Below are 25,854 nucleotides of genomic sequence, written 5' to 3'. Positions count from 1 at the left end.
TTTTTGAGATGGAGTCTCGCTCTGTCACCCAGGCTGGAGTGCAGTGGCCGGATCTCAGCTCACTGCAAGCTCCACCTCCCGGATTCACGCCATTCTCCTGCCTCAGCCTCCCGAGTAGCTGGGACTACAGGCGCCCGCCACCTCGCGCAGCTAGTTTTTTGTATTTTATTTTAGTAGAGACGGGGTTTCACCGTGTTAGCCAGGATGGTCTCGATCTCCTGACCTCGTGATCTGCCTGTCTCAGCCTCCCAAAGTGCTGGGATTACAGGCTTGACCCACCGTGCCCAGCCCTCTTTTTTCTTAAGACAAGGTCTTGCTTTGTTGCCCAGGCTGGAGTGCCAGTGGTGTGATCGTGGCTCACTATAGCCTTGACCTCACAGGTTCACGTGATCCTGTCCCACCTGAGCCTCCTGAGGAGCTGAGACTACAGGTGTGTGCCACCATGTCCAACTAATTTTTTTAATTTTATGTCTTGTAGAGACTATGTTTTGTAGAGACTAGATCTCTGTGTTGTTCAGGCTGGTCTCAAACGCCTGGGCTCAAGTGGTCCTCCTGCCTCAGGCTCCCTAAATGCTCTGATTACAGGCATAAATCACTGCCTTGCATAAATTAATGCAAGCCCCAGAGAGTCTGGCTTCTTCGTCTCTGACCTCCAGACCCTATTTATAATTATAAGGATGTTGACAAAAAGAATCAAACTCTGTAAAATATTTGAAGAGATTTATTTTGAGCCAAATATGAGTGACCAATGGCCCATGACACAGCCTAGGGGATTTTGAGAACATGTGCCCAAGATGGCTGGGCTACAGCTTGATTTTATACATTTTATGGAGACAGAAGATATCAATCAATACATGTAGGATATACAGTGGATTGGTCCAGAAAGGCGGGAAAACTTGAAGTGGGAAGGGGTGGTGCCTTCCAGGTCATAGGTGGATTCAAAACTTTTCTAACTGATGGTTGAAAAATTTTGTTATCTAAAGACCTGGAATCAGTACAAAGGAAGGTCTGGGTTAAGATAAGGGGTTGTGGAGACCAGAGTTCTATCATGTAGATGAAGCCTCTAGCTCTTATTAGACCTAAAGATGTGGCAGACTCTTAGTTAATTCTTTCCCGGATCAGGGAAAAAACCTGGAAAGGAACAAGGATTCTCTATAGAATATACATTTTCCCCACAAGAGACAGCTTTGCCATTTCAAAATATGTCAAAGAAATATACTTTGGGGTAAAACACTTAGTTTTTTTTAGGGCTTGTCATGTGATGCTATACTAGAGTCAGGCTGGAATTTGGTGTCTCATTGCTACAGGAAATCTGCTTTGTCAGTCTTAAGAGCTCTGTTTAATGTTAATGCTGGTCAGCTGTGCCTGCATTCCAAACAGAGGTGGGTATCGTGAAGCATATCTGATCCCTGCTCCCTTTCCATCATGGCCTGAACTAATTTTTCAGGTTAACTTTGGAATGACTGATGAGAGGGTCCATTCAGTTGGTTGGGGGGTTTAGAATTTTATTTTTGGCTCACTTGATTATGTCAGGCTCATCTAGGCTAATACTTCTTTTGATTAACTCAAAGCAATTAACTAGGGACCTTAATTACATCTGTAAAATCCATTCACCTTTGGCAAGCAATGTAACATAATCAAGGAAGGTGTATCTCATCACCTTTGCCATATTCTGCTAGGAGCAAGTCACAGGCTCTGCCTGAACTCAAAGGGAAGGGGTCATAGGTCATACGGTGGTGCTGCATACTAGGAGGTAGGAATCATGGTGCCACCCTGGGATGTGTCCATTATAGTCTAACTGATTCCATGTCCAAGATGAATATTGTTCTTCTGCTGTGAAGAAATGTACTTATTCTTCAGTAATAAAAGTAAAATTGTTTCCTTGTTCAGAGTTTTTAACTGTTTTATGCTCAGAATTACATGAGCCATAGGGAAATGCTGATATAGCCTAAAACTCTTAGAACATAACAAAGGCAATTGTTGACTTTGATGACTCAAGAGTGACTTTCCTAAGGGGTTTTATTTGAGTTAGATTTTAATGAATGGGTAGCAGCCTGCAAAGAAGTTGGGGAGAAACAAATCAAACAGAAATGGGATCACATAGAAAGTTAATGAGGGCTGGGCGTGGTGGCTCATGCCTGTAATCCCAACACTTTGGGAGGCTGAGGCAGGTGGATCCCTTGAGCTCAGGCATTCAAGACCACCCTGGGCAACATGGTGAAACCCCATCTCTACTAAAATACAAAAAATCAGCCAGGCATGGTGGCACACACCTGTAGTCCCAGATACTCGGAAGGCTGAGGCATGAGAATCACTTGAGCCCAAGAGGCAGAGGCTGCCATGAGCCAAAATTATGCTACTGCAGTCCAGCTTGGGCTACAGAGTGAGACTCTGTCTCAAAAACAAAAAACAAAAAACAAAAGTTAATGAGGATATGAACACACCCATGTGGTCAGGTTGCTGGGACGAGAAAGGCAGGAGTTGAGGCTGGAGAAGGAGGCTGAGGGATATTCTGCAAATCATTTGAAGTTTTCTAAATTTGTATTTGTCGCCATGTCTAGGAAGGAGTAAGTAGAGGTCAAACAAAGACATGGCAGTATTCAGCAGAAGCTCTGGTTGTGGTGAGGGATGAGCCGGAGTGGGGAGAGGCTGGCAATCAAAGCTGAGTTAGGATGTGTTGCTGTGGTTCAGGTGGGAGGTGCTGAGTGAGGACCTGTACTCAAGGTGGTGGTGAGGGTTCGAAAAAAGAAACTGCATTGAAACCATCCTCACAGGCACTATATGCCGTGCCCCGCACAATTATGGCGCCTGCCATCACGGACCGTACTGCGTCCCACTTCAACCATAAGAAATCCATGGACTACATGAAAAAGTCATGTAGAACTAGATTCTCACCCATCAAACTCACCAGCCCTGTGAGCAACCAACACAAACCAGGGCGTTTAAGAATTGCTTAAGATGGGCCAGGCGTGCCGTGGCCTCGCCTGTAATCCCAGCACTCTTTGGGAGGCCGAGACGGGCGGGATCACGAGGTCAGGAGATCGAGACCATCCTGGCTTACACGGTGAAACCCCGCCTCTCTACTAAAAATACAAAACTGGCTAAGCGTAGGTGGCGGGCGCCTCAGGTCCCAGCTACTCACTGGGAGGCTGGCTGAGGCAGGAGAATGGCTGTGAACTCCAGGAGGCTGAGCTTGGCAGTGAGCTGAGATCCGCCACTGCACTCCAGCCTGGCAGCAGAGCTGGTGAGCCCCACCTCCCAAAAAAAAAAAAAAAGAATTGCTTAAGATGTTTTTCAGATCCAGAATTCCAATAAAACTTCTGACACTCAACTGGGTTTGAAGACCTCCCACAGAGGAACTGAAGCATAAGAATGTACTTTCTTCATCTTCCCATCCCATAAAATCACTTTTCGGGAACTCCTTCCACCCAACGCACAAGGTCCCCTGCCTCTCTAAGCCCACCCCCAAACCTCCCAATATCCCTGTCTCAAAGTCTTTTTTTTTTTTGGAGACGGAGTCTCTCAAGGCTGTGTCACCCAGGCTGGAGGCAGTGGCGCGACCTCGGCTCTCACTGCAAGCTCCTCATCTCCCCAGGTTCAGGGCTATCTCCTGCCTCAGCCTCCTCGAAGACTACAGGCACCCGCCACCACGCCTCGCTGCTTTTTTGTATTTTTAGTAGAGACGGGTTTCACCATAAAGAATAGGATGGTCTCATCTCCTGACCTTGATCCGGCCTCACTTCTGCCTCCCAAAGTAAGCAAGGTTGGGATTACAGGCTTGAGCCACCGCCCCAAACTCTTTGAGTAGTAGATTTGAGGTTCCTCCCATCCTCGCTCTGATCTCCTGTGATTATTAAAGTTTCTCTGCTGCAGTCTCCTGTGTCTCAGTATATTGACTTGCTGCCCATTGGACAAGAAACCTACTACAGCATTTAGGAAATATTTCCGCGATATAACAGATAGGATTTAAAATTGATTGGATTGGCCAGGCACAGTAGCTCATGCCTGTAATCCCAGCACTTTGAAGGCTCGAAAGATGGGTGGATCACCTGAGGTCAGGAGTCTGGAGACCAGCCTGGCCAACAATACATGGCGAAACCTTGCCCCCTACTAAAAGATACAAAAAGCTAGCCAGGCTTGGTGGTAGGTGCCTGTAATCCCAGCCATTCAGGGAGGCTGAGGCAGGACCCACTGAACCGGGAGCGGAGGTTGCAGTGAGCCGAGATTGTACCACTGTGATCTAGCCTGGGTGACAGAGCGAGACCCCGCCTCAAAACAACAACAACAACAACAACAACAACAAACTGATTGGATTGTATTGGGTTGAGGGAGAAAAAAAATACAGCAATACCAGAAAGCCTCGAAACTTCATGGCTCTTTTGAATGCAGGACAATTTTACACATTCTTCTTCTCAGAATGCTTATCTTTTTTATGCCACAAAATCCCTCAGAATAATGTTCACAAGTGACTATTTTTTTAAAGACAAAATGTTTTCAATAACTGATGTCTAAAAAGATGAATGTACTAATTTGCTACTGTCGGCTAAAGAGCCAACTGTATTCAGCTTCAGGCTGCTGTAACAAAATACTCACATGACCTGAGTGTTTCGTAGCGGAGCCTGCCCCACAGTTTGTGAGGCTGAAGTGCAAGATCAAGGTGTTAGCAGGGCCATGCTTTCTCAAGGTCTAGGGAAGGATCCTTCCCTTGCTGCGTCCCGGCTTCTGGTGTTGCCAGCAATCATTGATGTTCCTTGGTTTTTAGCTGCATCACTCCAGTCCCTCCCTCTGTCTTCACATAGCCATCTTTACTCAGTGTCTGTCTGTGTCTCTCTCTTCTCCTCTTTATAAGGGCACTAATTATACTGATTGAAGAGCCCAACACTGGGTGTAGTGGCTCATACTTGTAATTCCAGCCCTTTGGGAGGCTGAGGCAAAAGGATTGCTTGAGTCCAGGAATTTGAGATTTTGATGGCAATTACGTGTCCCGTCTCTACAAAACAAGCAATTACATGGAGGTGGTGGTGTGCGTCTGTAGCCTCAGCTACTTGGGAGGCTAAAGTGGGAGGATTGATTGAGCCTGGGGAGGTCAAGGCTGCAGGAAGCCATGGCTGCACCACTGCACTCCAGTCTGGGTGACAGGGTGAGATCCTGTCTCAAAAAAACCCTCAACACCAAACAACAACAAATACAAATAACAAAAAATAGGCTTCCATGTCTGTTCCCAAAGTGGTCTCAAGGCTTCAACTACATTGCTCTGCAATGAACCTGTTTACAAATAAGGTCACCTTCTGATATTCTGGGAAGGACATGAATATGGGGGGATCACTTTTTAACCCATTACACCAATTACAATGAAATACAGTTATCAAAATACTTTTACAAATTGGAATATGTTAATATATATTCTTTATTAATGCATTAAATAATAAAATGTAGTGGTAATTTTAAAAGCTAACATAGTGGTTTTTTTTTTTTTGAGATGCAGTCTCGTTTGTCACCCAGGGCTGGAGTGCAGTGGCGCCTATCTTGGCTCTCACTAGTAAGTCTGGGCCCCTGGGTTCACTGCATTCTCCTGCCTCAACCCTCCTGAGTAGCTGGGACTACAGGTGCCCGCCACCATGCCTGGCTAATTTTTTTGTATCATTTTAGTAGAGACAGGGTTTCATTGTAAGTAGCTGTGATAGTCTCTGATCTCCTGGACTCCTCGCGTGATCCACCCGCCTCAGCCTCCCAAAGTGTTAGGATTACAGGTGTGAGCCACCACGCCCTGCTGATTCTTGATTCTTGCACCTCAGCCTCCTGAGTAGCTGGGACTACAGGCACATACCACTGCGACTGGTCAAGTTTTAATTTTTTGTGGAGATGGGGTCTCACTATGTTGCCCAGGCTGGTCTCAAAGTCCTGGGATCAAGTGATCCTCCCGCCTTGGCTTCCCAAAGTGCTAGGATTACAAGTATGTTCAGACCCATAATTTCTAAGTACACATGAATACAAATGACATGTCAAGACATCTGTAACAACTCTAATGTACCTGAAAACTATCTACAGTTTCTATTATGGACAAGGTTATGAAACGGCATGAGTGGCTGCCGGCTGTAGCTTTGTTGCCCAAAGTCATACAGTTTCACTATGTTGAGTGCAGTAAGCACAAGTTCTTTCCTATCCCAGTTCATGGACTGCCCTGCCCTGCCCTGACTTCATTTCTGAATCTCCATTACTACGGTTTGAATGTTTGAAAGTCTTCCCCTAAAAGTCTCATGTTGAAACCCTTAGTTCTCAGTGTGAGGGCACTTGGAGGTGGGGCCTTTGGGAGACAGGCCACCTTTGGGAGGTAGGCCAGCTTTGGGAGGTAGGTCACCTTTAGGAGACAGGCCACTTTTGGGATGGATTAGTGCCCCTTTTTTTTTTTTTCGAGACAGAGTCTCACTCTGTCACCCAGGCTGGAGCACAGTGACATGATCTCAGCTCACTACAACTTCCACCTCCCAGGTTCAAGCGATTCCCCTCCCTCAGCCTCCCTAGTAGTTGAGACTACAGGCGTGTTCTACCACACTTGGTTAATTTTTGTATTTTTAGTAGAGACAGAATTTCACCACGGTGCAGGCTGGTCTCAAACTCCAAGCGACCCATCTGCCCTTGACCTCCCAAAAGCTGAGTCATAGCAAGTGCAGCCACCAGCTTCCCAGCTTTCAAGCAAGAGTCCACAAGAGGTCTGATAGAGGTCACTGGTCCCTTCCTCCATGTAAGGACATAGCAAAACAATGTCCATCTATGAGGAAATGAGCCCTCAAAAAGACACTGAATCTGCTAGCACCTTGATCTTGGACTTCCCAGCCTCCAGAACTATGAGAAAACAAAAATCTCCTGGGGTACAGGCTACCCAGCAGTCTTCTAGTATTTTATTATAGTGGCCTGAATAGGCTAAGACACTCATGCTACAAGGTTATGAACCATGCCTTACATAAGAGAAGAGCAGGTTTTCCTTAGGTTTTTGTGTTTGTATTTGTGATCTATACTCTAGATTTGCCCAATATTTATTTCCCCCTTCTTTTTGTAATCAAGTTTTAGTTGGGTAATGGCTGCTCATCTAATTCCAATATTCCACTACTTTCCCAGTGCAGCTGGTTGTGGCTATGTAACAGTTTTTGGCTGAGAACTATTGCTGGCCCAAATCGTGCCTCTGTGTGAATTAGAAAAAGGCACCCCTTCCTCTGGAGTTACTGTGCAGTGTTGTGGGATGTGGAAGAGCAGCGGTAAACAGAGGGCAAGCTGGATTTTAGCCCCTGCCCTGCCTCCTGCTTTTGTCTCCTGCACAATCAGGTCCAGGCAGCCCATTCCCGGCTGGGCATGGAGGGATGTGCACACCCCATGACTGTGCCTATGCAAGGTCCCTCTTTCCTCAGGCTGAATTATGGACGAGCGGAGTCATGTGAGTGTTGACAGCACCTCATCCCTGACACCATGTGACTCCATGAGATGCCAAGCAGCATTAGACTATCTACCTGATCGATATAAGAGAAAAATAAACTATTTTTTAAGCTACTGTATTTTTGGGTATTTTCTTGTTCTTTAAAAGTTTTAAATAAACTAATAATTAATAATTTAAAAATAAATTTTAGGCTGGGTGTGTAGTGGACTCACACCTGTAATCCAGGCACTTTGGGAGGCCAAGGTGGGCAGATCATGAGGTCAGGAGATCAAGACCATCCTGGCCAACATGGTGAAACCCCGCCTCTACTAAAAAATACAAAAATTAGCTGCGGTTACGCATTCACCTGTAATCCCAGCTACCTGTAGGAGGCTGAGGTGGGAGAATCGCTTGAACCCGGAAGGCGGAGATTGCTGTGAGCCAAGATTGCGCCACTGCATTCCAGTCTAGTGACAGAGCGAGACTACGTCTCAGAAAAAAAGAAAGAAAAAAAAGGAAATTTAATTTAAAAAGATTAAAAAATCAGTAAAATATTTCATATATGAACTAAAAATTTTATTTACCACAAAAAAAAAAAAAGCTTCATTTCGCCATTTTCAATTTTTTACTGTTTTAAATCTAAACAGGATAAAAACTCCAACTGGTAATATAGAATGACAGACTTCAAGTAACTTAAATTTGCTCGTCTCTCATCACTCATCATTTCATTTAAATCCTCAAATCTACTATTTAAACATAGAACTATGTAGTACCACAGGAACTGGAGGTTTGAATTATGTCTGAAGTGCTCTGGAATGATTCTGAAACTTTGAAAACGTATTCTCTAAATAAATGAGAGTAGGTGCGATTCTACTTGTGTCAGGGACAACTGTGTAACTGTGAGTTCTTTATATTTTTATTTTTTAAAATGTATTTGTTTATTTATTTATTATTTTTCTTAGAGATGGGGGGGGTCTCACTATGTTGCCCAGGCTGGATTCTCCTGGACTCAAGTGATCCTCCTGCCTCAGCCTCCGGAGTAGCTGGGACTACACGCATGCACCACTGCACCTGGCACTGCAGGTTCCTCTGAGTCACCCATGTAGAATATACATTGGCTGTTATGCTACAGTGTCCAATCGGGTCGTAAACAAATATTGTTCACACCCAGCAAATCATCGTTTAAACACTCTGGAGCAGGCCAGTGCATGGATGATGATATGGAGGAGTGATGATAGATGGTATATGGACATAGACAACACAGGATGACAGAGGCAGTGTTCATCACCTATTGGCTTATTTAGCATGCTGATGATTGCAATAAGACAGTGCAGACTGACTGTCAGCCACTTTTATTATTGTTTTTAAATTTTCAACTGACAATGTACCCTCTTATTTCCTGTATCTGGGGCTGACAACCCTCCATTGACTCTCCCTTGGTAGCCCCATTGACTCCATGATCTGTTTGCTGTTTATTCCCTAGGTTGAGAATTACTGGTCTAACTTGGGAGACTACAAAGACTTGGGGTTGACATGGTTAAACATATTGAGTGACAGGTACCAGCCAGATACAGGTGGCACTGTCTAGTAGACCTTTAAAAATGTGGATCTGGGCCGGACGCTGTGGCTCATGCCTGTAATCGCAGCACTTTGGGAGGCTGAGGCAGGTGGATCACAAGGTCAAGAGATCGAGACCATCCTGGCTACCACAGTGAAACCCTGTCTCTACTAAAAATACAAAAAATTAGCTGGGCATGGTGGTGCTACACCTGTGGTAGGCCCAGCTACTGGGAGGCTGAGGCACTAGGAATTGCTTTGAACCCAGGAGGGGAGGTTGCAGGAGCCGAGATCGTGCCACTGCACTCCAGCCTCATGGGACAGCAAGACTCTGTCTTTGGTAAAAAAAAAAAAAAAAAAAAAAAAAGGTGTATCTGGGGCTCAGATATCGAGGTAAAGATACTGGAAAAAATCTATGCACTATATAGCAGAGAAATAGAAATGAGGACTATGTCTATCCCATGTATTTTTGGCATCAGACATATTTCTATTTGTTTCAGAGGTGCCTTTAAACAGAAGACGATTCTCCTAACAAAACTTTTGCCAGTTTTCAATTTGACTAAAAAATAATGAGTAACTGCTATGTACCACACATCATGCTAAGTGCTGGAAATACATACATATATAAGTGAGGTAGACACAGTCTCTGTTATAATTGTGAACTTGGATTCCAGCTTCCTCATCTCTTCATATTCTTCAATCAGGATTTATATTGGACCATTTTTTGAAAGCTCAATAAGGAAAATGCTTAATTAATAACATGCCAGATTTTTTCAGGGAGCTAACAGGCTGGACTTCTCTTTGGTAGAGGGAAGCACATTTTTTTCTGCCCTCATTCTAGGTTCACCAAGAATGTCCCTGGAAGGACTGGGAAAAAAATCGGAGTCAAATTTCATTTTCAATATATTCAAGAATGTTCAAGATAGAATTGAAATGAGAGAAAATAAGTTTTAAAAGGGCGTCTTACTGCATACATCTGAGCAATGGAGGAGGGCTAATTGCAATCTCTGTGAGCCTGGGTGTACGCAGGGCTGAGTGTACTTATGTCTGATCAATGTTTTCTGGTGTTTGAGAGATTCAGATTTTAAAAAATCAATAACTGATGTAGATTCTTGGGCAATCTTCTTTCCTTCATGAGTCACCTAAGCCCAGGGGCTTGGAATGATGATTATCAATCATTGTACACAAGTGACTGCTCTGAGGTCTGCATTTGCAGTGAACTTTATAAAATACTAGGCTGGTAAGTAAAATACCAACTTTCATATTTATTAAGGTGCCACTGCTGTCTGAGCTGTTTTTTCCGGTCTTGATGTTATATTTGCACTAATCTTTCTTTGGAACAATGGTATGAATTCGAGTTGCCAGAGTGAGGTTGGTGGTGCAGAATAAACAGCTGTGAGTTTGGCAACACAAAATAGTTTATGGAGATATTGTCCGGTAGCTACTTTGCTTAAAGTAAACACACCCACCCTTCCTCACATCATTTGTCTAATTTTCACAGTCTGTGGAGCCATTCTCTCCTTCTTGAGCTTGCCTGTTTTTTGGTGATTACCAGAAAGCTCTGGTTCCTGCTTTCTTCCTTTCCTCTCAGAAATACCATTTAATCTTTAATAAAAGATCCAAAAACAAGCAATGGACTATGGCTGAGAAACTGATTAGGGAATGTGTATGGGGGATGAGGTGGGAAGAGGTAAAGGAGAGCATGTTCTAGGTAATTAGTCATGTCCTGTGAGTGACATGCCTGGAATGCCAAGTCTTTAAAAATCAACTTTACTGAGGCATTTTGTACCAGCCCTTCTACCTGCTCATTTTGAAAATTATAGATTGATAGGAAATTTCTAGAATAGTACAGAGAGGTCCATGTTCCCTTCTCTCAGTTTCCCCCAGTGGTTATATCTTACATAACCAGTATTAAATACCTGCAAACCCAGAAGCTCACGATAACGAGTGTATGTTCTGGCGCCATTTCATCACGGCGATGCAGAATCATCACCATGCACCAGATATGGTGAACTCTCTATCACCATAAACATCTGAGCCATTTCTTTGTCGGCGGTTCGTCTCTCCTAATCCTCGTCCCGGTCCCCAAATCTCATCGCTTTTCTATCGGTGCCGAAAGACATAATGAAATAACTATGTTGAAAGATATTCTTTTCTTTTTGACCTTGAGACTGGCTTTTTTCCACTGGCATGCCTCAGTTCCGGCTGCAAGCCTTCGTCGCTCCTTTTATTATGTTTGTACACTCATGGAACAGATGTAGCAGTTTATTTTAACCATTTACCTATTATGAAATATTCTGATGTGTTTCCAGTTTTTGGATATTACAAATAAAGTTACTGGCCGGGCGCAGTGGCTCACGCCTGTAGTCCCAGCACTTTGGGAGGCCGAGGCTGGCTGGATTACGTGGTCAGGTGGCTGAGACCATCCTGGCTAACACGGGTGAAACCCCGCTCTACTAAAATACAAAAAGTTATTGCTATGATGGCGTGGTACGCCCAGTCCCAGCCATTTGGGAGGCTTGAGGAAGGAGAATGGTACATTCGGTGGAGCGAGTTTGCAAAGGAGCTTTGTGAGACGCGCCACCACCCAGCCCGGCAATGGACAGGTGACTGCCTCAAACAAAACAAAACAAACAGAAACCAAATGCTTGCCGGAATACTTTGTAATGCAGGCTTTTGTATAGATGTAAATTTTCACTTCTCTGAGATAAATGCCCAGGAGTGTGATTGCTAGGTCGTAAGGTAGTTGTACATTTAGTTTTATAAGAAACTGTCCAACTATGGTCATTCATTTTACATTCCTACCAACAATAATCTAGTTGTTCCACATCCTGGCCAGCAATCAGTACTGACACTACCTTTTATTTGCTGTTTTAATAAGTATGTAATTATATTTCACAGTTAGTCTGAATTTGCATTTCTCTAATGGCTAGTGATGTCGAACATCTTTTCTTTCATTAGTTTTAGTCTTTTTCTCTGGAAAGACTTCTCTTCCCTGGAACCATGACAACCACCTGAGGACCATGTTAGTTCTCATTCTTTGTCCTAATGAATATCCTTCTTCCCTTTACTCTCCATGGGAGCATCTGTTTGTGTAAAGTCTCTGTTCCCAGTGTCAAGCATTGCTCCTTGGTGAACACTAATCAGTTCCATATAATGTACAAACTGTTTTCTGAATGAAGTCTTCGTTAGACACGTTCTCAGGTGATAAAAATATTTTGAAGTACCTTTTATTCATGCCTGAATATCGTTCTAGTTCTTTTGCCTGCCCACTGAGAAGAGGCTTTATCCAGGTCTTAGGCACAGTTGTCATGAAAACCCTAATATACAATTTTAGTTTGAATCATGATCAACATAGATTTTAATTCTGCTTTGCCATTTCATCTTGAACATGGTTATATAGCCTTAAACCCCAAGCTTTTGCACTGCAGAAAATGAGAGCATGAATGGCAATTTCTCTGTAGGGTGGTTGTGAAGATTACCTGTGTGTTTCAGTTATCTATTGCTGTGTTACATATTCCAAAGCTTAGTGGCGTCTTCAAACAACGATTTATTATTTTTCATGATTCTATGTGCTAACTGGGGTACTGTAGCCAGGTGTTTGTTTTTTTGTTTTTTTGGTTTTTTCCGATGTAGAATAGCTGAGGTGGTATTATACAGCCTGAAATTAGCCATCCCCTGGCAATGCTCGGAGCGTGGGGACTCCAGGCTGAAACATCTGAGAGTTGGTTGCCTCATTCCTCAGGACCACTCGCCACATGCACTTTCATGAAGTCTGTGGGCCTGGCGGTACTGAAAGCGGCGCGCGCAGCTTCAGGTTCTACAGGACGCTGGCAGCCGCACCGGCCCAGTCCCGCTCGACGTTATTCTGGCTTTATCGCGCCTGTCCACGTTCACGGAGGAGATAAGATCACCCGATGATGAAATTGTTGAAAAAGGAAGGGCGTTGAACTGACGGAACATCGGTCCGCGATACCGAGACCAAACTGCGGCTCCCTGTGCCGGTTAATTTCAGGCCCAATGGAGTTTCTGCATTTAGTGAAACACATGGAGCCTTTGTTCTGAAAAATTATAATGACTGAAATGTAATTAGCAAAATATTAAAACCTAAATGAGACTTCATCTGCAAAAATTCCAGACCAGGTTCATGAAATTCTAATCTCTACCTAGGGACCCCATGACTCCTGAAGCTGCCCTCTCCTGTCCCCTTTGGCACAGGCACCCCCTGAGGTCCCATGGCAATGAAGTTAGAGGGTCTGACCTGAGACTCCTGTAAAATTTGAGCTGACTGCTGAGCCATTCCTGAAGTGTCAAGGTGCACAGGTGGCCACATGCTAAGCTTAGCTCACATGAAGTATGCATTCTTTTTTTTTTTTTTTTTTGAGATGGAGTCTCAGTCTGTCAGCTTCCCAGGCTGGAGTGCAAGGGGTCGGATCTCGGTTCCCTACAAGTCTGCCTCTCCTGCACGCTTCTGGTTCTCCCTACTGCAGCTCCTGAGTGGCTGGGACCTGTGTCGCCTCCTGCCCGCCTTTCCTAGCCACTCTGCTTTAGTGATTCTAGTCACCTCCAGCTGTAGCCAGACTGTTCCATTCCTGATTCCCTGAGCACTGCCCGCCTCGGTTCCTCAAAGTGCTGGGCTGGGATTGAGCGAGTGTCCTTAACTTAGAAGAGTTTCTGAGCTACCATATATGAAAAATCCCTTCTTTTGCATGGCAAAGTAATTCTACTCCCTTCCTGCCCCCTTCAATCACTGTAACGTGACCCTAAGGCATAATAAGCCACCACACATTATATGCGGAAATTAGAGTGGGAGGGTGGGAGAACGACACTGTAGAAGAGAAGGATGTCGAGGAGACAGCATGTTAAAAGTAAACTCAGTCTGGGCCGGGAGCGCCTCACATCCCCAGCGACTGGGGAGGCTCAGGCGGCGACATCATGGTACGGGAGAAGGGAGACTAACCCGGCTTACCATGGTGAAACCCTATTCTTGCCTTAAAATATGGCACTGAAGCTCAAGCGCGGTATGCAGCCCAACCCTGGCTGTCGCCGGAGGTGCTGGAGAGGAATGGCGAACCCGGAAAAGTAGCTTTGCAGTGGAGTCTCCAGATCTGCCACTCACTCCCAGCCTGGCACATGTGAAGCAGACCTGCCTCAAAAAAAAAAGAAACCCCACCTGTGCTTTACCAAGACTCTGCCTCACAAGTGGCCCATGCTTGTTGATCTGCTAACATCCTTCCCATTACTCAGTATCAGTGAATTAAAAGAAATGATGAAATCAACTAAATCTTTCATATTAAGAAAGGAACAGGCAAAGGATCATAGCTTTAACTATAAAAGAGTTGTAGCATACTGAGAGTAAGATTCTAAAGTTGCTAGATAGAGTGACAATCAAGTGCATTTAAGCTTAGCCTTGAATAGGAAGATTCCGTGTTGGAGGCAAACAAACGATCTCTCGATAAGTCCAACAGCCAGCTTTTCCTACAGCTTGAACGTATCACTGCTTCTTCACTGAGTATTGAGAATAGTAGCTACCTTGTGTTTGGGAGCATAATGAAAAAATCCTGTACAAATGGAATTACATTTGAGCTACATGATGCTGCTTCATCAAGAGGCGTTGTTTGAACACCTGTAATATATAGCAAATGTCAGGTCTCATACTCTATGAAACCCCTTGCCACACCCATTTCTGGTCTCTTTCTTCCTCTATTTTCAGTCTGTTGAACCCTTTATAGTAGGTTCCCAAATCCTTGTCAAACAGAAGTTTCACTTTCTCCCATGGCATGTCTTATTCTACCATCTTTCCTTCTCTAGTAATTTGTTATTGGTTCAGCTCCTGTTGCTGGAATAGAATACTAAGAGGATGGATGATCATGCAGTTCCTGTCCATTTTCTCTGCTTATGCATTGACTCATCACATGTCGGGTGGCCTCAGTGAGGCACAATCTTCCTCATGCTGAAGGCCGGAAACCAAGAGTTGAAATTGGCACTTAAGGAGCCTTTGAATACCCAAGCCTGAAGGTGGAAGGGCAAGATTATTGAGGTACAGACAGCAGAGGGGGTGTCAAAAGTCTGTCTTGAAATATTTGAAGCCTACTCAGGAGAACCAACCACCTTTTTGAGATGAAGTTTCACCTACAAACAGTTTGAGCGCACAGACTTGAGTCCAGCTCACCTGCATCCTGTCTTCCAGCCCATGGTTCTTGCCCTCAGCCCCACCTGTGAATGGATATCGTTTCACTGCACTTGTCACTCTTGAGTTTCTTGGATGGTTTGAGTTTTATTTTAACAGGATGGTTTCACCATAGCTGTTTAGGAGCCAGCCCCTGACCCCCTAATTTTAGTATCCATTCCCCGCTTCAGCTCTCCCTTCAATGGGGTTATGGATTGCCTCATGCCCTGCCTCAGTGCATTCCTGCTCTGCACTTGGTATTGTAATTAAATTTTTAACACGAGTTTTGAAGGGGACTGCTCAAACCACTGCAACTCCTCTCTCTCTCACACATTACTATCCACATCTAATCCACTGTCAGCCTGCTGTTGGTTCCTTCCAAAGCCATATTCCCAAACTGAGCACTTTTTCATCATCTCACTGGCGTGCAGAGTAATTCTAGCCAGTCTGATCTCTTGCCTGTGTTAGGTTTCTCCTGACAGCCTCTCTCACTATTCCTATCTTGCCTGAGTTTGTGCTCATGGCTGTCAGCTGGCTGGCCTGTGTAGCCGATCGCTTATGTGCCTTGAAAACTCCCAGCCACAAGACTTCCCACTGGTGAGCTCATGCAAAATGCACAGCTAAGCTTGAGACTGTGTCACAGTGCTTGAATTCCCTTTTATTAATTTAAAAGACCATGGCCAAGAATTGCTAGTATCATGTCAAAGAGCACATTATATTAGTACTTCAAAAGTTTTATTTCCATTTATTCGTCTATCAGATTCTAAATCCTCATCAAAGCTACTAGAAAGGCCAGGCAAATGCCAAGGTCCTAGAGGGTACCTATTAGTTTGTCATGAGTACTGATGTGAATACCAACGATGAGTTACTGGTATGGCGGAGTATAGGAGAATGTCCAAGACGCGTAATCTCCTTTGCTCTGCAAGGATCAGCTTTCCACAAAATAATCTAAAAAATCACTTTACTTTTCTGTTCAATCCTCTTCAAAGCTGTCTTTTCTCACATAAAATATGATAGTGTCCTCACTGGTGCTCTGCAGCTCTTTTTTAAGTGATGGAGTCCCTGCACCTCTCGGACCTCACGTCCTTTCACTTTCTCTAGAGTTTTGCTCTTACCAGCCTCCCTGATCTTCATGTTCCCACACCAGTTTGTCTTCCCTCAGGTGCTTTGTGGCCTGGCCTGTCTTGCTTCAGAAAGCTTCCCCGAGGCCCAAGTATGGACCAGCTTTTGTCTCCATCTCAAATTTCGATGAATGCCCTCAGGGCCTCTTCACCCCATATCTTTTTCTTTTTCTTTTCCTTTTCTATTGACAAGTGCACAAATCCAATAGTAATCTAATGATATGCACATCAATTAAAAAGAACCATAACAAAATAGAAAATTCTACTCATAGCTTACATAAGGATTAAAAAAAAATTGTGCAGATACTTGATACCATCAGCGAAATCCTAATGGCTTAAGGTCATGGTTCCTCTCAATGTCATGTTGAAATCCAATTGATGATCGCGCTGCACAATATGTTTGAATCCTGAGTCCCTTTCACCATCGTCTGTATCTCCTCAGAGTTCAGCTTATTTTTCTCTTAGTTTCCCAGAGTTATTATGACTGACAATAGCTAACAGGTTTGAGACCCAGCAGCTATATGTTTTATGCAGTCTGAAAACCCTTTTATTTTTTGATCTCATTCCCCACTACTGAGTGAGAGCCCAATGAGATAGGAAACTATGTTTCTTTACTCATAGAGTTATGTTTCTTTGCTTTTGCTTTGAGACGAGTTTCCTGTCGCCCAGGCTTGAGTGCAGGTACTGATCTCGGGCCGGTAAGTTCTGCTCTCCCAGCCCATGCCAGCCCTCTCCTTGCTCCTCAGCCTCCCAGGCCAGACCCATGCCCTGCTGGATTTTGTACTTTTAGTGAGATGGAAAACAACCGCAGCTAGCCAGACATGGTCTCACCTCCTGACCTTGTGATCCTCCCTCCTGCCCCAGATTGCAGCCACCTGTTCCTGCTCACCTAGATTTTGTGAAAACACTTTTAATTTTAAATTTTTGTGGTACTTTTAGTAGGTGTATATATTTAGGGGTACATGATATGTTTCTGATACAGGCATGAAATGCATAATGCAATTCCGAGTACTAGGCGATGGCATCTATCCCTCAAGCATTTATTCTCTTTGTGTTACAATCTGATTACACCTTTAGTTGTTTCAAAAGCGCACGATTAAATTATTATTGACTCGAAAGGGTAAAAGAGTCCTGAAGTTGGCCAAATATTGGTATACCATTCATTCAGTTGCTTTTTGTATTGTTCCAGCATCTGGTTCTCGGTCCTCGTCGTTCTCCCCAGCCTCTCGGTAATTGATTCCTTCTGTTTCCCTGTATTTTATGTTCACGAAGGATTTTGGGATCCCGCAATGATGATGGCCGCCATCATCTGTGCTCGACGATTTTTAATATTAAGTGGAACTCCAGTCCATCCATAAGCAGTTGTTTCAATGACTTGTGCCGGATTGAGTGGTGAGCGATTGGTACCCATTACAGCCGTATTTTCTCTTTGTTCACCATTCTGCTGAGCGGACGCTTTGCTGCTTCCGGGGCCTTTGCTGCTGCGAATAGATGGCGGAATGTAGATATCTCCTTTGATACACTGATTTCCCCTTTGGGTATATATATCCCAGCACGGACTGTTTGTGAATCTGTAATATGTATCCCTATTTTACTCAGCTGAGAACTCCAAACTCCACCTCATAAGTGGTTTTGCTTAATTTGGAGGCAACATTCCCCAGCGGTCAGTGGAAGGTCTCCGGGCTAGATCCCCACAGTATCCAGTTGTTGTTCTGTCTCTGGATCCAAGTCGTCTCTAACTGAGTAAGATTATAACCCCTCTATCAGGTTTTTGATTTCGTACTTTCCTCTGATGATCAGTGATGGCAAGAGCACACCTTCATGCTCTATTTGCTAATACCTTGAAGTGTCTTCGAGAAACATCATTCTCATCCCAACTGTTCTTTTATTCTAGATTAGATTCTTTTCCTTACAGAATTAAACAGCCCCAGGTACTTTGTTGAGCTGGTCCCTAATGATAGTGAATTTCTGTACCAGATTTTCTCCCATCTCGTGTGTGCTTGTCTCCTTCACTGTTGATCAGGTTCCTCAGGTGCTTTTTGAACTCGATGATCCCATGGTGCGTCCATTTTGCTTTGTCGTCTGTGCCGCCTGGTTGCTCGGGCAGTACCTTTGCTCATGTCGAATAAACCGGAGATTCTTCTCCAATGCCTTCTTTATAGTAGTTTCCTGAAGTTGAGGTCTCTGATCAGTTCTTATCCGCCTCGATTGCGTTTTCAGGTTCGCAGGGTCTGTTTTGAGTTTCGCTGGGCGGATGGTCTCAAAGTTTTCCCGAAAACGCTTTTGAGCTTGAAGATATCGATCTCTCCCCAGCAGCGAAGGTATGTACCTCGGGAAATGATTCACCGGTGCGGGATTGCTTCTGGGTTTCGTTCCCTGTCCACTGGTTCATGTTTCAAAAGCCGCATCATGCTGTTTCAGCCGGTTTGAGGTAGCCCCGGAATGTATCTTTGCCTTTTTGAGATGGCTGATCTCAGTTTCGTTGCTCAGGCTGAGTGAAGTGCACCGATCTCGGCTCGCCTCCATCCCGGCACCTCCAGTGGCTCAAGTGATCCTCCCGGCCCTGAAGCCACCAGCACCTGGGACCACAGGTGCACTACTGAAGTATCCTGTAATATTTCAGCTTCAGTGCACTGATTCCTCTGGTTTTGCTGAGCCACTCAGAGGAAGCCAAGTGGGTTCAGGACTCCTTTGTAATTTGCTGGCAGCCTTTTGTATCTTTTCTTATTCTGCAGGCACCATATTTGGTGAGCCTTTGATGGTAAACTGTACCTTGGAATCAGGATCAGCTTTGCAGGGACATTTTGAATATTTTGTTTCTTTTATATGTGAGTCTCCGGGAAATGTACCTGTGCTGGAGGCAATAACAGATCTCTGCTCGCCTGCACCCCCTGCCTCTCACTCTCATGGTCTGCTGCATCCTCCCGGTCTCATCCCCAAGCTTTGATCAGGTGCATGCCACCCATGCCCCGCCACCTTGTGTTTCAGGAGGCTCTTTTGCCATGTACAATGCAGCCGAGTCCCATCCCAAAGCTGGTTCTATGATGTTCCTCTGGCTCGAGCCTCCCAAAAGTGTTAGATTGTGGTGAAGTCAGGCTTCCAGCCTTAATGTCTTAAATCTACTGGCTTCCTAATATTGATTTTCCAGTCCAGGCTGTAAATGAGATCCTTCACTCTTTTGAAAATCAGCCCCATTTCCCCATTTCTATTATTTTTGGTATTTTCACAGGATCCCGGTTTACAGATCTCTGTGCTATTCCTGGAGATTACCTTTGGTTCTGTGGTTATTGTAAAATGGGACTGGCTTTTTGGATGTCTTTTCTGTTTCAGTTCTGATACTGCTGGTACAGGGGAAAATGCACGATTTTTAAAGGCTTATATTAAGAAGCAGTCACATTGGCATGGGAGGAAAATTTATCATCTTTGATTTTTAGATCCCGTAACTTTTACTGAATTTTGACGTTCTAGAAGTCTTTCGGCGGAGTCTTTGGGATTCTCAAATAAGAAACAGGACACCGGAAACAAGTGGTATCGACTTTCTTTCCCTTATAGAGGCCTTCTGACCGATCGGCCTCGCTGGGGACTTCCATGCTCATTTCGGCAATAATAGTGAAAGCGATACTATAAAATCTTCTAGATTCTAGAGGGTGCATTTCTGTGTTCTTTTCCCTGGTTCAGTGGCGATGCTACGTGGCAAGCGGTTCGCGGCATTTGAGTTGCGCCGAGATATGCCCTTCCTGTGTTTCGAGTACTTTTTATCAGCTTGTGCGGGGTGTTAGTTCTTTGGTCAACGCCGGACAATCGTAGGCGACTGGCGGCGAAGCCTTGTTCACCGCTCGAGGATGTGGGCACATCGATCGGCGGCGTTGAACCATTCCGAAATCCCAGGGAGCGGTAACTCACTAATGGCGACAGTGACCTTTAACATTGAGCGAATCAATGTTACTGGTGAATAGCCGAGTAATTCTTGCAATTAGGGATATTGGCTCCGTAATTTCTTTAATTTTGATATGTTGTCTTTGTTTTGGTTTTGGCATCAGGTACCAACAGCCCCGGAATGTCCGGCGGAAATTCTCTCCTGTACTGCTGCATAGCTCTGAGTTATGTCGGTGGTTGTCTTGGCGATTGATGAAATCAGCGGCAGCTTCGGCCGGTCCAGGTTTCGGTCGGTATCCCTTTGATGCGCCTATCCTCGCCGAATCGGCACGGTTCCAGTCCTGCCTTTTGATCCCTTCCGTTCAGCCCCGGTAAGTCAAGGTGTTCGGCGACATCCCATTTCTCCAGATTGGCCCCTGATTGCGGCAGGCGTTTACCGGTCGCCGGCTCGAATTCCTCGCGGAACCAGTTAATGTTCTTTTCGTCTCGATTCGATTAGTTCGTTAGCATTTATTCGCCATCCTTTCAAAACAAATTTTGTTTCTCGCCGATCTATATGAGCCATTTCACGCATTTCGTTATCCTATTATTTCTTCCACTTAATTTGAACTGGTTTTGTTCCGCTTTTCTGTTCTTTTGGTTATTTATTAGCTGTTTTTGCTTTCTTTTTTGATGGAACCTGAAATTCCTCTCCAGTACCGGTTGTCACTTCATTCGGCGTGGTTTTGCTATGTTGTGTTTCCATTATCACTTGTTTCCAATAAATTTTCAGTTTCCTTCTTTAAATATCTGCGGTCCGTCGGTCACCGGAAGTATTATCGCTTTACCTCTGGCCTGTGCTCTCCTCGCGCCTCCTCTATTGAGCTCGGCGTTTTATTCTTTTGGTCAGCGGCTTCCAGAGAAGAGCCGATATTTCTGGGTTTTATGAATGTTTTAAGACGGATCAACTTTTCGGTTCCAGGTTCTCTAAACCTTTTAGAATTTATCCGGTAGTGAATGTATTCCAGTTTCGAATGGAAATGGCCGAGCCTGAGCGATCCTCATTTTGTCCCTTAGTGCGATTGTTCGATACTTTGAAAGCTGATTTTCACCGGAAGACTTTGGTCCAATGCTATGAGCTGGCGTCTTCAGCTTATTGTTGTGCCAGTCTGTCTTAGCCATCAGCATCAGCTTTATTAAAGCGGCGGCAGTGCGGAGAAGTGTAACCTCTGCCGAATCATTCCCTTGATCATTTTCGGTTAATCTAATATAGAGGAGACCAACTGGCGGTGCCGGTTTGGCGGAGATGGAAAAGCGGCGGTATCACTCTGCTTCTTCCTGCCGATAGGCGCGTAGTTTGTGTTGTCCCGGTAAAGGAGCGAAACATCGAAGTTTCGTAAAGCTGGTTCGCATTGATGCAGCGGTACCGTAGCGCGATATTCTCACCCTACGTTCGAAACCGGCGAAAGTTTGATGGTACTCTGTCGCCTGAAGTTGGTGAGTTCGAGAGCCGGAAGGTGCCGGGTCCGTGCCGGAACTGTAACCACCTGAAGTGGTTCTCCCGCCCCACAGCATAAAGAAAACTCCACGGTTTCGGCGGAAGCAGTACCTTACTCAATGAAAGTGGACAACGGTTGGGAAAAGATAGATTTGGAGTAACAAGAGCAAAATATGGAGGCATCGCATCCTCATGAACTTTCTCGCAATCGAAGTGAACCCGTGAAAACGGATTCCCGTCTGATCAATAAAGCCAGCCCCCTGGTCAAGAGGCTGGTGGTTTCGTGATGGGGCCCCTGCATGTTCATGGAGGGATGAAATGTGGATCTTTTTAATGAAAGCGTGCATTTCCTGATGGAAGATGAAAACAGTGTTGCATTGACAGCACAAAATTCATCCCCAGTTAGTCTTTGTTGAGGCTTGAAAGGTCCACAAGATTTTTCTCTTGTCTGTATTATATAAGGGAATACTTTTTATTTTGTTGGGCCCCAGGAGAAAGTGTGTGGTAGTAGCACCTTGATTTGAGTCCTGTGGTCGGTGCAGTGCCCGAGCTTATTTATTTGTTCCTGTAGCCTGGCACCTGATTTAGTCCATTGCAGAAAAAATAATAAAAAACTTAAAAAACAGTGGACAAGACTAGAATCTAACAGTGGGTGTACTATAGATTTTTTCTGAAACATGTTTTTCTCTTTCCAGATCCCGTTTTTACTAAAGACAAATCATAATAGGACAAATTTATTTGCAAAATAAATGTTAGTCTTATTATAATTTACCTTGAGGTTACATAAAGTTAGCATGAATAATTATTTTCTGACTGCGCGTGTGGCTCACACACTTTTAACTCCAGCACTTTGGGACCAAGGTGGGATCACTTGAGGTCAGGAGTTTGAGACCAGCCTGGCCAACATGGCAAAAACCCCGTCTCTAATACTAAAAAATACAAAAAATTAGCTGGGTGTGACAGTGGGTGCCTGTAATCAGCCAATGGAGGCTGAGGCTTGAGAATTCTGCTTGAACCAGGAGGCTTGAGGCAGCAGCCAAAGAGTCATGCCCAACGCCCCTGCTTCTGCAATGGATGCAATCATCCCCAAAGTAGTTTAATGATTTTTCCATATAGGTCTCTTTTTAAATTGGCTTTTGTTCAAATTTTATTCCAAAGGAACTTCAGGTTGGACTTTTTAAAAAGTCTTGAGCTCCAACCAATATCTGGGTAAATGAATGGACATGGGCGGCACCCTCACCCGAGATCCCTGAGATGGTCTGCATTCCCTCAATTATCAGATACTTCAAGAGGCTGTCATTAAAATGAACCAAAGGAAATATTCTGCGTCAATCCTGGATTCTTGTGCCATCTGCAGAGTTTGAAGCGAGTTATTCCTGTTTTGAAATAGTGGCTTTGATTGGAAGGTATCTTCTTTTTTTTTTTTTGGTGTTTGAGTAGGTGGATCACCCTGAAATAGAGTTTCATGTTCAGGATCACGAGAAAACTGCATCTCTAGTGGCAACAGCAAGTTGAAGGGCAGAGGCATGCCTGTAATCCAGCGCCATCGAGTTTGAGGAAGAACTGGTTTGAATCAGAGATGAGCCGTTTGATGAGTTTGAGATTAAAGCCAAAATCAGTTTGCATGCAGAAGAAACTCTGTCTCAAAAAGAGTGCATGCCATTTCAGGCCAAAGCCCTTGTAGGCAACACCTGCAAGGCAATTCCAACTCACATGGCAAAGAAATAGATTCTTGCTGGTACTTATGCACTATATAGTTTATAAGTTCAGGAATACTCACAAAGAAGCTTCTCTCAGCCTATGGAGGTAGCCCAGGTGAGAGAAAGCATGTTCTCAGTCTCTGTTCAGAGCCGAGGCCTCACTGTGCCAGCAAAGCTGGGCTGAAGTCAAGTGGTTTTCGGATTTGAAACAGTGCTGAATGTTTCTCAAACAAAAGCAGCCATAAGATTTATTTTCCCAGCCCTCCATGAAAACAGTCTATGACACCTCCCACTTCTAATAACAGCCCAAGTGAACATGTTTAGTTCTTATGAGTTCTCCGGCAGTTTTTTCCTCTATTTTAATGTCGCTAAAGTTCCTATGCCATCGGTAGAAATCTGGTGCACTCAAGAGCATCTATCAGGATTCCTTATATTTGACATAAAACTCCATCTGAAAATAAAGCAAAACCACGCTGTGAAGGGATGAAGCCTGAATGACCATGGTAAAAGACTGCAGCCCATTCAGGGTACAATAATTTAACATAACAATCAATTATTACTGTTAATATATACACTGAAACATATCAGAATCACAGGAATTTTGTATAATTCTGAAATTAATAACAATAATGCATTCATATTAAAATGAGTAGTGTGAGAAAATAAAAAACATCATTTCATACTTAACAATGTTTCTGTTTTGATTTTTAATACAACATGCAAAAATATGTCTCCTTTGACCTATGGTTAATATCTGAAAATTTAATTATGACAAAAGATGGCCTAGGATTTTGGATCAAAAAAGTTTGTCAACATTGGCTTGGTGTGGGAAGCCCCATGCCTCAAAATCTCACCTCAGAGGCTAAGGCAGGCAGACCACCAGAGGTCAGGAGTTTGAGACAAACCTGGCCAACATGGTGAAACCCTGTCTGTACTAAAAATACAAAAAAAAAAAAAAAAAAAAAAAAAAAATTAGCTAGGTGGCAGTGGTGATACCTGAGTCCCAGCTACTCAGGAGGCTGAGGCAGGGAAATCACTTGAACCCAGAGGTGGAGGTTTCAGTGAGCCGAGATCACACCACTGCACTCCAGCCTGGGTGACAAAGCAAGACACGGTCTCAAAAACAAACCCAAACAAACAAAAGGAGTTTGTAAATGCGCCCAGCGTTTGCTTTGATAGCTGGCAAAAATAAGATCCAGTGTCGTCAGCAGGTTATCGAGCTTCAGCCAAACATCACCTGATAGGGAGGACTCAACTTTTCAAACAGGATCTATAAAGATAGCGCGAGCCGAAATAAATCTCGGTTTCTCTCCCCTGCTTTTGTCATTTATTCAAAAGGCAAACAAAAATCTTTCATTATCTTTTAATATTACACTAAAATCTTATTTAAAAGAGAAAGTCAAATTTAACCTTTTCATTAGTGTAAGTAAGCCCAATTCTTAATAAAACCTTATAAACAAGTCTATACAATCTTAATTAGTTTGACCATAAGGTAAAATTTTTGTAAACCTCTTTAACTCTTTACAATTTTCTGTTAAACAGATCAAATGTCTAAGAAAATTCTGTTATTCAGACACATGGGTCCAAATTCCAGCCCTGCATTAGTGTGATTTTATTTTAATGTTCCACCTATGAAAAAACTAAATAATCCCCTTCAAATCTTAGCCAACTTGTTCATAACCACAGAACTTTCTTTAAAATATCAACCCTTTTCAACTTGCTTAAACTTTCAATTTTGTCCTATTACTCTTTTTGGTTAAGACAAGCCTTAAAACCCTCTGGACAGTATTACATTCACTTTCAGCAAAGCCGCCATTCGCCTGCCTTCTTGCTTCCTGACCAAAACCACACTTACTTTCCTTCTATATCGTGCGTGCAAAACTGTTTCCAGTAGTCTCAAGTACATTTTACACTGTTAACTCTTAACAACTTTCATTTTTGGTGAAAAACCTAGTAAGCAAGCAATTTTACCCAACCATGTATGGATTGCAGGAGTCAGGACAGGACAGGCTTCTGCAAGATAATGTCTGAGTCTTCCCAGCCTACCCAGGGGACCTTGCTAACTCCCTATGTCCCAAGCCTTACCTAGAATCTAATGGCTGTAAAACAGGTATATTAGTCCATTTTCATGCTGCTGATATAGACATATCTGAGATTGGGAAGAAAAAGAAGTTTAATGGACTTACAGTTCCACATGGCTGGGGAGGCCTCACAATGCATGGTGGAAGGCAAGGGGGAGGAAGTCAGGTCTTACCTGGATGGCAGGGAAGCCGAGAATTAGCTGGGTGTGGCTGCTGTTTTGACTCCTCCGGATCTGCGTGGGAGGACTTGTTACTATCCGAGAACAGCATAGGAAAGACCTGCCACCATGATTCAGTTGCCTCCCACTGAGTGCCTCCCATGACACTTGGCAATCATGGGAGTTACAATTCAAAAAGAGATTTGGGTGGGGACACAGCCAAATCATATCAACAGACAAGTCAAGCAATTATTAAAGAAATCACAGAGCAGTTTGTGACCTTGCAGCACTGGCAAGAGTATCACAA

The 25,854-nt window shown here is 44.1% G+C and overlaps 1 protein-coding gene across 1 annotated transcript in view; it reads right to left on the bottom strand.

Moving 5' to 3' along the window:
- The window catches only part of SLC12A6 (solute carrier family 12 member 6), a 147,678-nt gene that overhangs the window by 87,013 nt on the left and 34,811 nt on the right, over positions 1 to 25,854 (bottom strand).

Source organism: Papio anubis, chromosome 7, assembly GCF_008728515.1.
Source record: "Papio anubis isolate 15944 chromosome 7, Panubis1.0, whole genome shotgun sequence".
Lineage (NCBI taxonomy): Eukaryota > Metazoa > Chordata > Mammalia > Primates > Cercopithecidae > Papio > Papio anubis.
This window is presented reverse-complemented; position numbering and strand designations above follow the sequence as displayed.